We start from the raw sequence: 12,472 nt of genomic DNA on the forward strand, positions 1-12,472 counted from the left end.
GCCGATAAACAATCGCAAAAGCGTCGAGAATCGGTGATCTGTGTAGTGTTGGTCATTTTCATAATGTTACACCAATAGGAGATACGATGTTGTTCCTCGTTCCTGCGGCAGCACACATCGCTGTGTGTGAAGCTGCAGGAGCGAGGAACATCTCCTTACCTGCCTCCACCGGCTATGCGGAAGGAAGGAGGTGGGCGGGATGTTTACTTCCCGCTCATCTCCGCCCCTCCGCTTCTATTGGCTGCCTGCCGTGTGACGTCGCTGTGACGCCGCACGACCCGCCCCCTTAGGAAGTAGGCGGGTCGCCGGCCAGAGCGACGTTGCAGGGCAGGTAAGTGCGTGTGAAGCTGCTGTAGCGATAATGTTCGCTACGGCAGCTATCACAAGATATCGCATGTGCAACGGGGGAGGGTACTATCGCGCTCGACATCGCTAGTCGATGCTAGCGATGTCGCAGCGTGTAAAGTACCCCTAAGGGTAGTATTAGCCTCTCCATAAAGATCACACCAAGAGTAAGGTGTATAATAGTCTGAGAGGTCACAAAGGTACCCAAGGTAACTTGTAAGTAACTAAAGGCTTATCACAGTAGCTGTAAGGCTATGTTCACACACTGCGTTTTTTACCTGCGTTTTGGGTCCGTTTTTGCTGCAGAAATTTCTTGAGAAATTCTTGTAACCTTTCTGCAGACATTCCCCAGCAAAACCTATGGCAAAAAAAATTAGCTGTGCACACACTGCGTTTTTTTCTTAAGAAAATTCTTTCAGTAGATTTTCTTAAGAAAAAGAATGAGCAGTCACTTCTTTTCTGCAGCTAACTGCGTTTTTTGCCATAGATAATTGGCACAATAACGCAGGGAGCAACCAGCGGTAAAAACGCACCAAAAACGGACCGAAAACGCACCAAAAACGCGGCAAAAACGCAGGTGCGTTTTTGGTGCGTTTTTTAACACAGGTGCACTCTTAAGAAATTTCTTAAGAAATTTCTTAAGAAAAATCATTTTTCTAGTGTGAACATAGCCTTAATGTTCATGAAATCACCATCAGGAGGACACTGAACAACAATGGAAAGATTGTGTGCAAATGGACAAAATTTTATTGGCAATATTACCCTCTCCAGGAGTAGTCAACTAATAAAGATCACACCAAGAGCAAGTTATATAATAGTCTGAGAGGTCATAAAGGAACCCAAGGTAGCCTATAAGTATCTAAAGGCCTCTCACATTAGCTGTTAATGTTCATGAGCTCTCCACTAGGAGGACACTGAACTAAAATGGTGTGCATGACAGGATTGAAAGGAAAAAGCCACTGATCTCTAAGAATAACATTGTTGCCCATCTGAAGTTTGCTATAGATCACCTTGACAAGTCAGGAGGCTATTTAAACAATGTTTTGTGGACAAAAGAAACAAAAATAAAGCTTTTTGGTTTAAATTTTGTTTGGAGAAGGAAAAAAACAATGACAAAGTCTAATATTTTTTACTTATTTGTTTGATTTTGTTCTTTTATCTACTTTTAGGACTTTTGTGAAAATGTGATGTAGTTTTAGGTCAAATTTACCATTGTTTATGAGTTTTATATACCATTTTTTCAAGCATAAAACATCTACTGCAATTGGTTTCATGCCTATCATCCACAGACAAAAAAATAAGCAGATATCAAAATGACAAGACTCATCTGCTGAGTTTAATCATCATTAAACTTTTACAACAGTTTTCCCGTTAAAGCAGAAATGCAGCTTCCCAGCACTTGTGTATGTTTTGTTTTATGTATTTGATGTTTTCATTTTTCTAGACTGTTCAATATTCTATTTTACGTTGCTGGTAATGCTGAGATTTTGACTATGTCTTAAAGGGGTTCACATGACATGATTACTATTCTTTGGAATGGTAGATCCAGAATTTTGGAATTCCTCCATGTCACTCACATCCACGGGGGCATGATAAGATAAGACTCATTAAGGCGAATAATCTGGGGAAACCAACACCCCACGACTACTCACCCACTAATTAATATATCACTAACGCAATTGAAACATTTTTTTTTTGCCTTATGCTGTGATCACTAAGACTTTAGAAAGTGCTTGTTAGGATGGGTATAATTATAGCCATAAATTCATGGCGCAAATTGGGGGGCTTAGGAAGCTGTCAGGTTCCCCTTAAAGCAGCCACCTGGAATAGAGAAAGTAATAGTTTAGCAATGTTCATTAACTTATAAGGATTAATAGTTTTAGCATGGTCTGTGGTCATTGTGCAGGTGTCATGAATGATGTGACTGTTGTATAACAAAGGGCAGAGGCTCCTCTGCTGTCCCTTACGCTATCCCTAACATCAATGTTACTCCTGAGTAAGGAGATACCTGAGTCCAGTGGCTGGTGATGCTCCTTACCAGCACTAATCTGATTCCTTCCTCCCACCAGGAAAGGAAGGGGAACAAGTGAGATGGAAAACAGAAAAAGACAGACAAGGGAAAACCAAAACTCTGACACACTGCACACATCCCTAACATCAGGGATACACCTGATGGTGGAGATGGCTGAGTTCCATGGCTCGTTATGCTCCTGACCAGAACTAATCTGATTCCCTCCTCCCACCAGGAAAGGAATGGGCAGAAGTGAGATGGAAACACAGATAAAGACAGACAAGGGAAAACCAAATCTCTCATACACTGCACACATCCCTAAGCTCAGGGATACATCTGATGGTGGAGATGCCTGAGTCCTATAACCGGCTATGCTCCTGACCAGAACTTATCAAATTCCTCCCTTCCACCAGAAAAGGAAGGGGCAGAAATGAGATGGAAAACAGAAAAAGACAGACAAGGGAAAACCAAATCTCTGACATACGGCCCACACACATAGAAATAGATAATGAGAGACTCAGGAGAAAAGCAAGAGCAGAAAGGTAGCAACAAATGCCAACATGAGATAACTCCACAACCGCACTAAGTAACAAGTAATAAAATCACCAGATGGTCTGGATAACAAGACCTCACCAGACCAGCTAAGATAAACTACGTTGGCGTACACGGAATGATCTAACTAGCATATATAGAAGATGAGCAGATGTGATTGGCTCACCCAGAACATGTGATTAAAGGAAACTAACAAGCAGACTTGCAGAGATTAATCCTTGCTAGTCTGCCTATGAAGTACCACTCAACGGCACCAACCACTTCAGTACCAGGTCAACGTCTGAGTCACTCTGCATTGATCACAGACGAGAGAATCCAGCACCGATGTAGTAAAAGTATTTTCTTTATTCAAAATTCATAAAATGAAAATCTGACCAAGTGCAGAGTATAAATACGCTTAACGCGTTTCGGATATTGCTTATGAATAAGGAGTCTGTTCTTCTCCGAAACGCGTTAAGCGTATTTATACTCTGCACTTGGTCAGATTTTCATTTTATGAATTTTGAATAAAGAAAATACTTTTACTACATCGGTGCTGGATGTTCTCTCCTCCCTTGTTCCTCTTGATGGTACTGATTACTCAGCTGTGGAAGCCAAACCACTTGTTCCTTGCACCGGACCAGAGGCTGGAGATACCTGCTCTAGAGTGGTGAGCTGAACATATATTTATTTGTGATTGATCACAGACAACAGAGAAGATATTGGGCAGAGTGTCTGAATCTGTAGTCTGAACAGATCCTGACGCCGCCATGACAAGCGGCGAATTTTGTAAAATTATCCATGTGACACTAGGGAGGGGTGAAAGCGAGCTGTTGCTATCTCCTATTAAGAATGGTGAATCTTGTATTATCTATATACAAATACTGTATATGACTTCCTTGACACATCCATTATTCCAGTATTGTAGCCATCCGATTTTTTTCACTTATACCACATGTGTCCATTATAACCAATGTGGTTGCTCAAACATCCATGTTTTCACACGGACCTGATTTCCTGACCTCTGAATTTACCTTTACATAGTCCTATCTAATGGGTACTTACATGAAAACTTCTGGAAGTGGAGGTTTTGGGAGGCTTGGCAGCACTCAGAAGATTGGCCAACTTTGTCGGCAATTTGGCAAAGCTCCCCTTAATTTGGTAATCACCATGACTATACAAGAGAGTTCTCAGTTATATTTATAATTAGCAAATGTTCAATGAGGCAGATCCTGCCCAGAAGATTCAAAGTCTTGAGGGGTCACCTCATGAAAGGGGCATTTACGAAAGAGTAAAGGCCCATTCACACTAAACAACTTACTAGTGATCCCAACAACGATACAACCTGATAGGGATCGCTGGTAAGTTGCTAGGAGGTCGCTGGTGAGATGTCACACTAAGCGACGCTCCAGCGATCCCACCAGCAACCTGACCTGGCAGGGATCGCTGGAGCGTCACTACACGTGGAAGCGATGCTGTGCTTGGTAACTAAGGTAAATATCGGGTAACCAACCCGATATTTACCTTGGTTACCAGTGCACACCGCTTAGCGCTGGCTCCCTGCACACCTAGCCACAGTACACATCGGGTTAATTACCCGATGTGTACTCTGCTACGTGTGCAGGCAGCAGGGAGCCGGCTTGTGGGGATGCTGGTAACCATGGTAAACATTGGGCAACCAAGAAGCCCTTCCCTTGGTTACCCGATATTTACCTTCGTTACCAGCGTCCGCCGCTCTCACACTGCCAGTGCTCCCTGTTCCCTGCACACATAACCACAGTACACATCGGGTTAATTACCCCATGTGTACTCCAGCTACGTGTGCAGAGAGCAGGGAGCCGGTACTGACAGCTGAGAGCGGCGGATGCTGGTAACGAAGGTAAGTATCGGGTAACCAAGGTAAGGGCTTCTTGGTTACCCACTGTTTACCGTGGTTACCAGCGTCCACAGAAGCCGGCTCCTGCTGCCTGCACATTTAGTTGTTGCTCTGTCGCTGTCACACACAGCGATGTGTGCTTCACAGCGGGAGAGCAACAACTAAAAAATGGCCCAGGACATTCAGCAACAACCAACGACCTCACAGCAGGGGCCAGATTGTTGCTGGATGTCACACACAGCAACATCGCTAGCAAGTTGTGCCTCAGCAGCGATGTTGCTAGCGAAGTTGCTTAGTGTGACGGTACCTTTAGGGCTCAAACACACAGCCGTGTTTTTCATGGATAGCACAGGAACCTATGATAGTGAATGGGGTCATTTACATGTCCGGTATTTTCGCGGACCTCTGACCATACTAGAACCAGTTCAGAAAAGAAACCATGAAACTTGTCAATATCTAACCACAATACGGTAAGCAGAATGTGCCGCCGGAAGGAACAGAGGTCATTCCCACCGGCGTGAATGACCAGGATAACAGGAGATGAGGCCACATGTGAGATGCCCACAACCTTGAGTAGACTCAAGGACCATGTTAAACCTCTGATGCATCTGAGTTGGAAGAGAGCTCGAGGGTCATCGTGTCCAAGAGGTCCCTTCCAACTCTACCATCGAAACGAGCCTTTAAGAAGACCTAAATATATTTAGATTCTAAGATCCGACATTTCTTTCTCTTTTGCCTCGTTGCTGAATCCACTACAAACATTTCATAGACAGACAGTGCCGCTGAGGGAGCCGGGTGAACTGTTGGCATATTCCGGGAGAGCCGCGCACATGCTGCAGGGTGTCTGACTCCAGACGTGCTGTAACATGATAATCATCTTGTTGGGAATAATATGAGCGACATGATACGGCATGTAACCAGACATCTGACATTTATGTTAGTTCTTACATGGCGACGTCATGTGTTCGGTGGGAATTAATAGGGGATTATTTGTTTGGAGAGGGTAACATGTTTATTTAATAGCTCGCTGCTGCCATGCACTCAACAGGCGGCAATAGAATGGCGTTAGACTAAAAATACAGCTCCGAGGTCACGTGTTGGGCGATATGTTATGTTCTCACTGTACAAACGCATTGAACTCTATTTCCATTCAAAATTTTAGATAAAATTTAATCCCCTATTTCCTCCTTAGTGTTGTTTGACTTTTTTAATTATTTTTATTTCATCTTCCATCTTCTAACTTTTTTCTTTTTTTCTTTATTTATTTATTTTTTAATTTTATTATTTATTTCTTTTTTTATTTTTATTTATTTCTTTTGTCATGAGTTTTGCATTAATGGCACCTTTTGGGGTACAGAAAATATAATGCTTTAATAGAAAAAAAATACAATTTTTTTTTAAACGGGGGGGGGGGTTAAAAAAAAGCAACAACTCTGAAATAAATGTAGCTTTTTTTTTTAAATCATACCAAACTACCAATAGTAAATATATAAATACCATAGGTAGTTTGTTACGATTATCATACCAAAACATCAAAGTTTTTTTTGCTTTGTTTATACAATAAAAACACTTGTTTTTGGAGAATATTTTGCTCTTTTGCTGCCATATTCGAAGAGCCAGGACATAAATTTGTGTTTTTGGCCCTGGCCCTGGTTTCTGGGCTCTTTGGACTAGGGCTCCCCACCCGACAGAGCTGTATGAGGGATTTTGTTTTTGCTCATGCTGTCATTTTTGTTGGTGCTATTTTTCCTTTAATGACTAATTTACATATGTATAAAAACACTGCAGCAACAGATAAAATATATAGTTTTTATAGTTTTTTTGTGTACGAGAATAAAAAATCCCACTTGGGAATGCAACAACAGATAAAAGATATAAAGATGTCAATGGATTTTTATTTCAAAGATTTACACAGTCATTCCTAGGGATTAGGAGTTAATCTTACAGATAGATTCTCTTTAAGTGATTTGCTTAAAGTTTTTTGTTTGTGTACGGGAATAAAACATCTCATTCAGGAATGCAGCAACAGATAAAAGATATAAAAGTGTCAATGGATTTTCATTTCTAAGATTTACACAGTCATTCCTTGGGATTAGGCGTTAATCTTACAGATAGATTCTCTTTAAGTGATTTGCTTAAAGTTTTTTGTTTGTGTACAAGAATAAAACATCTCATTCAGGAATGCAGCAACAGGTAAAATATGTAAAGGTGCCATTGGATTTTCATTTCAAAGATCTGCATGGTCCTACCTGTGAATTATGGGTTAATTTTACTGATAGATCCTCTTTAAGTGATTCTCTTAAAGTTTTTTTTGTGTACGAGAATAAAACATCCCATTTGGGAATGCAGCAACAGATAAAAGATATAAATGTGTCAATGGATTTTCATTTCATAGATTGTCACAGTAATACCTGGGAATTAGGGGCAAATCTTACTGATAGAGTCTCTTTAAGTGATTCTCTTAAACTTTTTGTTTTGTGTATGAGAATAAAATATCCCATTTATATCAGTGCTGGATCAGATTTTCGCCCATTTCCATTTTTATCCTTTATTCTTTCTTGCAAAATAAATTAATTAAATGCACTTCTAAACAATAAAAAAAAGCAATCGAACAACATATTAAAAGCATCAGATTGGCAGCATTTTTTGTCAACTTCCCATTGATATGAATGGGTGAGTTTGATCCATTGCTCGGATCAAAAATGACATATTCAACTTCTTTATTCTTTGAGTACACTAGGCCTTTAAAAACATGAAAATGTGAACACTATAGGCTATAATGGGTACATGTTCTACGTACGTAAAAAATGGAAACCTTACACGTACTAGGCCCTGCCTCCAGAAAGGCCCAACAGGTGGAGATGGCAGAATTGGGAGGACACTGCTAGCTCCCCCTACCATAGCAATTTTTTGGCACCCTGTGACTGTTTAAGGCAGATTCAGACCCACTAGTGGACATAGAGAGAAGAGGGCCCTTGTGTAAGAACATTATATGGGCCCTTTTGCAGCCTAATAACTGATCACAATGGGCAATTCCACCTGCTTTGGAGGTGGATGTGGCCCCTTACTAATTGGACCCCTGTGCGACTGCACAGGTTGCACCAATGTAATGTCCACCCTACGAGATGTATTATAAGAGTGACTCAAGTCTGTCACAGAAGAGCTGCTGCTTCTTTGGAGAGAAGCTGGTTGAGGACAACCTTACAATAAATTCCTAAATCTATGGGAATGTTCCATGGGCTGGGTCGCTCCAGGGAAATCAGGATGAGCTGGGTAAAGCACCAGAATCTCATGGATTTGCCAATTCTGGGGCTGCAATTTTTAGGCTAAGGAGGGCCTAATAAGAATGGGCCTCCCAAGCCAGAGAATACCAGCCCCCAGTTGACTGCTCTATCAGGGTTGGGTATCAAAATTGGGGGGACCACACTCTGTTTTGTAAATTATTTATTTAAATAATTAAAAAAAAAAAAAGCTGCGTGGGGTACCTCGTATTTTGATACACTGCCACACAGGTGGGGGTAGCAGCCTCCAGCTGTTTGCTCTGTCTCTGGTGGGTATCAAAATACAGGGGACTCTAAGACATTTTTTTTCTAATTATTTATTTATTTTTATACTCAACTTCAGGACCCAGACAGCTCGTTTCGTGCGGCGTCACAGCGACGTTACATGGCAGCCGTCCAAAGGAAGCGGAGGGGCGGAGATAAGCAGGACGTAACATCCCGCCCACCTCCTTCCTTCCTCATTGCTGGCAGCCGCAGGTACGGTGATGTTCCTCGTTCCTGTGGTGTCACACGTAGCGATGTGTGCTGCCTCAGGAACGTCGAACAACCTGCGTCCTGCAACAGCAACGATAATCGGGAAAGGAATGTCGCATCAACGATCAACGATTAGGTGAGTAATTTTGATCGTTAACGGTCGTTCGTGTGTTTCACATGCACCTACATCACTAATAAGGCCAGATGTACGACACGAATTCCGTGACCCCAACGACATCTCGTTAGCGATGTCGTTGCGTGTAAAGCGGCCTTTAGGTTCAGGAGCCTTAGGGGTACTTTCCACACTATAACATCGCAAGCCGATGCTTGCAATGCCGAGTGCGATAGTCCCCGCCCCCGTCGCACATGCGACATCTAGTGTTTGCTGCCGTAGCGAACATTATCGCTATGGCAGCTTCACATGCACTCACCTGCCCTGCAACGTCGCTCTGGCCGGCGAACCCGCCTCCTTCCTAAGGGGGCGGGTCGTGCGGTATCACAGCAACGTCACATGGCAGGCGGCCAATAGGAGCGGTGGGGCGGAGATGAGCGGGACGTAACATCTCACCCACCTCCTTTCTTCGCATTGCAGCCTGGACGCAGGTAAGGAGATGTTCCTCGCTCCTACGGCTTCACATACAGCGATGTGTTCTGCCACAGGAACGAGGAACAACATCGTACCGTCGCTGCTGCTAAATTATGGAAATGTCGGACCCTACACCGATCATACGATAACGACGCTTTTGCGGTCGTTAATCGTGTAGAAGGATTTGCACACTTTGACATCGACAGCGACGCCGAATGTGCGTCACTTTCAATTTGACCCCACCGACATCGTAGCTGCGATGTCGCAGTGTGCAAAGTACCCCTTAGACTTTTAAGGTGTCAAGTTTTGGTCATGTCCAGTCCCAGACCAGACTTTTTTTTAAAGTCCCAGACACGCTGAACCCAAAAATCTGCTGGTTTGCCCATCTCTAGTCACAACCAAAATCCAGATGGAACATCCAAAGTGTATCGATCACATGATTAATGCACAAAGAAAAGGCGATCAAGCTGAAGGAACCCCGTTATAGTCAAAGCTGAGGTTTCTCTTCGCCTAGATTCATCTGTCTATACTTTCCATTATTAGGTAAGTCAATTTTTAGAGATTTTTTTTTATTCTTTCCTTTATGGCAAATTATTCATTTGTAAACCAGTTCTTTTCATAGAAGCCTTCGAAATCCTTGTCAGTGAATTGTCAGCGATGGATCCACCTTTAAGACGGTGATCAAAGGCGCACTCATCTCTGCTTGAGTTAAGGATTCAGACAGCAGTCTATAGCGTCTCGTATTCAGAAGTATTAATGAAGTTGCTATAGGAGGTCTTAAGATCTTCTGGTTAAGCTCATTGTGCCTCGATTCGAAATCCATGTCAGTCTTCACAAACACCCCGATCCGTCTTCTCACTTTTCTGAAAGAATCTGAGCTAATTTACCTAATAATTATATCTAATATGTGTCAATGGAAACATCACATCTTACTCTCAAAATCTGCGTTGTCCTTTGCCTGCGGGAAAAGTCGGTTATTCATCCCTTTTATAGGAAGCTTTAACTGTGAAGAGCTTCTTCAGCAGCTGCAGCAGTATTCAGCACCGTGCCTCAACTGCTGCAGAACACCATAATAGACATCTCTATAAAATACCCCTTCAGAGAGGTGCCTGTGCATAATCGGAAGTCCAGAAGTTGTTTAGCGATCATGCTTATGTGACGCCCTGGCCAAAACCAGGTAGTCACAGGTAGGCCCCCGCATTACACCTTCCCTCACTAGGTAACACACTGCCAACCATAAACCCTAGTCACCCCCCCTTAGGGAACGATAGACACACCAGTGGGCGTGACCAGGTGGTTGGAACACGCCCACCCAGGGGTCTAGACAGCCCGGGGCGGGAAAACAGAAAGTTAAGTTCAGTTTTAGTTTGAAGTTCAGTGTGGAGAGGAGTGTGGGCTGGAGCTAAGTGTAGCTCCAGCAGTGAAGTTCAAATAGAACGGTACCAGGGTAGGAGCTCTGGTGCCACAGGCTTGGAGGCAGACGGTGGTCTCCGTCAGCAGGAGATGGGAAGACGGCTCGGTGGAACCGAGGTGGACCGGGACAGGGTTGTAGCCCGCTGGTACCGACACGGGGAACCGACCCGGAAACCGTAGCACAAAGGGGGGTACTCGAACCCTGAAGCCAGAAACCGGAATCAAGCGGACTGGTTAATTAACCGATTGAGGCCAGGACTAGAGGTCCGGTCCCACACAAAGTCCCTCATAGAAGACAACAGCCCACCAATTCGGGATAAGAGGTCACCGCCAGGGCCCATAGATCCCACGGGCCAGCGTCTGCGGGCACGGCTCATTAGGCCACATCCAGCCGGGAGCGGACTCCTGAGTTTCACACTAGGAAAGTCCACCTTACACAAAGAGTGCAGGAAAAGGATAGAGACCACCAGCCGGGTGGGGGACCCTGAACGCAACCGGCTGTGGCACCGGCCACCATCACCTTGGTTTACCAGAGACTTGTGTGTTTTACTAACAGTGAGTACACCAGCTCCCCTGGGGTCACCTGTCATCTGCACTGATTCACCGGGTCCCGGGGCCACCATCCCTGCCCACAGAGGGGTTAACAACTTGCTGAACAACATCTCCTCTGGGTGCCCCACAACAGCAGCGGTGGTGTCCCACCTTACCACACATCGTGGGTGGTGTCACGAACTTACTACGGCCTAGCCCATACATCTACGTCCCCATATATTTTTGGTGTGCCCGCGAGGCCCCCGAGTCCGGAGACCCTCGAGCCACCTTCCCTGAAGGCCCAAACCCGAGCAGCTACAGCTGCTGGCACGGGGCGGCACACTTATTGCCCCTTTCTGATACCGGAACGCGGCGCACTGACGCTGATGAAATGAGCCGCGCAAATGCGCAAGATTTCCAGGTGAAGCGGTGACACCGGTTGTGAACATCATGCTATCATTCCCACATGGGTGTGATAGCATGGAAAGAGGGCTGACTAGTCTGGAGAAATAACTCCCCTTCGACTAGTCAAAGCCCTCATTTGTATATGATTTTAGAGAATGATGTTACACAAGGATGGTTAGAAAGGGAATTTTGATGTGCAAATGTGAATGCGGCTGGTTTGAATGGCATAAGAGACCTGAAAGGTTCACTCTAAAGTGGAAGTGGAAGCCCTCACCTATTGGGCACATGTTGCACCAGTGGTTTGTCCATTCATCGAACTGCAGAAAAACCTCATATCATCTATGAAACACTGGGTAGTCTCATGGTTTGGGACGGTTTTGTTGCATCTGGGCCAGATCAGATTGCTATTGATGGAACAATAAATTATGAATTTATGAATTGCATCAGGACATTGGTCCTGGAGCTGAATCTCAAGAGAACATGAGACATTTAGGAAGACAATGTTCCCAAACACAACAGTATGATTAAAGAAATAAATGTAAAGTTTTGGAATGGCCACGTCAAAGTCTAGCCTTTAATCCTACAGAAATGTTGGGGAAGGACCTGAAATGAGCAGGTCATGGGAGTAACCCAGCAATATAACAGAGTTGAAGCTGTTTTGTAGGTAGAAAGGGGCTAAAATTCCTCCATATCAATGTGCTGAATTAATCAACAATTTCAAAGAGGTTTAGATGTAGGTATGGATGCACAAGTGGATAATACCAGAGACTGAAAGAAAAGGTTTACAAAACTCTTGACTATAATCCTACATAAATGTTGGGGACGGACCTGAAATGAGCAGGTTTTGGGAGTAACCAAACACTATAATAGAGTTGAAGCTGTTTTACAAGTACAAAGGGGGCTAAAATTCCTCCAAATCAATGTGCAAAACTAATCAACAATACCAAAAAGGTTTAGATTTAGATATGGATGCACAAGTGGATCACACCAGAGACTGAAAGCAAAGGTTTACAAAGCTC

Source organism: Anomaloglossus baeobatrachus, chromosome 10 (assembly GCF_048569485.1).
Source record: "Anomaloglossus baeobatrachus isolate aAnoBae1 chromosome 10, aAnoBae1.hap1, whole genome shotgun sequence".
Taxonomy (NCBI): domain Eukaryota; kingdom Metazoa; phylum Chordata; class Amphibia; order Anura; family Aromobatidae; genus Anomaloglossus; species Anomaloglossus baeobatrachus.